We start from the raw sequence: 2,143 nt of genomic DNA, 5'->3' as shown, positions 1-2,143 counted from the left end.
CCCCCCCCCCCCCCCGACTCCGAGCTACATAAGCTAGCCCCGCTATTTCAATAAAATACTTCCCACTGCTTGAGACCCTGCTCCCCAGCTCCTCTGCATCCTGAGACCACCGGTGCTCAACGGCCAGGCTAAAACAGGAATGCGCGGAAGAGGGCGAGGAGTCCCTTCAGATGGACCTCAGCATCCCAACCTGAGGATCGCTGGTTCTTCCTCCTTTACCTTCGATTTGAGGCATCTCAAGGGACCGACTATGGCGAAGGGCAACATCTTTTGGTCGGGGCTATTCCCTGGCATTTACTGAAGGTCCTTAGTCCTGCGGTCCGACTCCGATGGCCCTTGGGGCAAAAATCACACCTCTAAATCTCTTTGAAAGAACCTGGTAACGCAATGACTAGTTAAAAGCTGTTAGGGCAGTCTCCAGTTTTCTTAAAATTGCAGGCAGGCTTGCACCCCAGTCTCCTCGGAACTCCTGCAGTCCCTTTGATTGAGCACTTCCATCCTTTTCTGTCCTTGGAAATTCTGCCTCCTACCAGGAGTCCCAAATTAGAGTCCTTTGTGCCCTCCTCAAGATGTGGGGGTTAAACTCTTGCAAAAGAAAACAATTTTCTTCTAGGAGAAGGTCCTTCAATTGGCCCCTTAAGTGATCTCCAGGATCCCTATGACACTAAGGTCTGATCACAGGTGACTTACTTTTCCTGAAAGAGAGAAGTCCAAGACACTCCCCATCACTGTGGTCACCTGGTAAAGCATGGGTCCCTGTTGGGAGGAAATTAAAAATAAATCCAAGCCTCTTTCTCCAGCAATGAGAGGAGAGCCCTGAAGACTGCCCAGAGGTGGAGCTCACTGCCCTAGAACAAGCCATTGAGTATATTAGAAAATGACCCATCACACCCACACATACCCTCTTCATTCTCCACTGGTGCCTTATGCCCCTCCTGCCTCGCACCCTAAGGACACTCATAAAACTCTTGAAGGCTTCATGTCTTCTACCTCCCACCCCCACAACCAACAACTATGTGAGATCAGAGATTCTTCTAAACTTCCACACAAATGAAGGAACACCTGGGCTCTTCATGTTTTCAACCCCCTTACTCTCTGCCCCTACACTGGTATCCCTACCAGGCCAATGGATTAAAAAAGCTTAGACAATCGATAGGATGATACTCATGCACCTTGAGCCAAATCCATTCTTCTAAGTCTGGTGCAGCTCTTAGTATAACACAGGCCCAGCACCATCTCTGTTGGTCCTCCTTGCCTGTTCCCTCAATGGGAGGCTTTATATAGGGATGAATGCCTCCAACAGATCAGGAAAAATCAAAACCAACCAAATAGGGGCTTCGATGACATTTTCAGCCATGGTAATGAAAGACCCCCTGAGAGGGGAGACCCTCTCTTAAGTCCTGGGAGAACACGGCCACCCAAAGACTCACAAGAGACCAATCTTGATGCAACAGCATGAGGTTTATTGGGGGGAGGGGGAAGCCAGTATACTGGGGACGAGTTTGTAACCCTCACAGGGGCAGAGGAACTCGACCCTGAGCACAAGAAGTGGGGGGTATTTAAAGGGAAAAACCACAAACTAGGGGGGTGAGGGGGTTACCAAGGAAACATAAAAACAGTGGAAAATTTCAGAGGGACCCAACCCATGCTTTAGTCAGGAGTCAGGGTCATGAGGAGTCAAGAGTCAGGGTCATGAGGAAAACATCCTGCAGACTCCTTATTCTCAAGAATGTGGCTTTATTACTGTCATTATCATTTACTTTGTGATTGACCGCTCCCTAGAAACACCTAAATGTCTGCCTTTGTGGAGGGACTGGTTTCTGGAACTAGCAGGCCTACATTCTTGGCTCGTTTTAGAGAATTTCCATGCCCTTAAAGTAAAAGCTTATTTAAGTAAAAGCTATTTATTATTAAAGTAAAAGCTATTTATTTCTACTAAATGATCTTTTCCTCCACTCTTCAATAACTCATCTATAGAGCACAACAGGCTACCCAACCTCCCAGGTAGTTAGGTCAAGTATGCCTTTGTGCCCTTCAGGCCTGGAGTCCCATAACCTCCCCTTCTGCACCCCAAGATTGTAATTGCTCACCTCTCTTCCCCCAGAGAAACCCAAGGAACCCATCTTTGTTCTTGCTACAAAAA

This window comes from Mastomys coucha, unplaced genomic scaffold (genome assembly GCF_008632895.1).
Source record: "Mastomys coucha isolate ucsf_1 unplaced genomic scaffold, UCSF_Mcou_1 pScaffold12, whole genome shotgun sequence".
Lineage (NCBI taxonomy): Eukaryota > Metazoa > Chordata > Mammalia > Rodentia > Muridae > Mastomys > Mastomys coucha.
The sequence above is the reverse complement of the archived record's forward strand: the minus strand, read 5'-3'. Positions refer to the sequence as shown.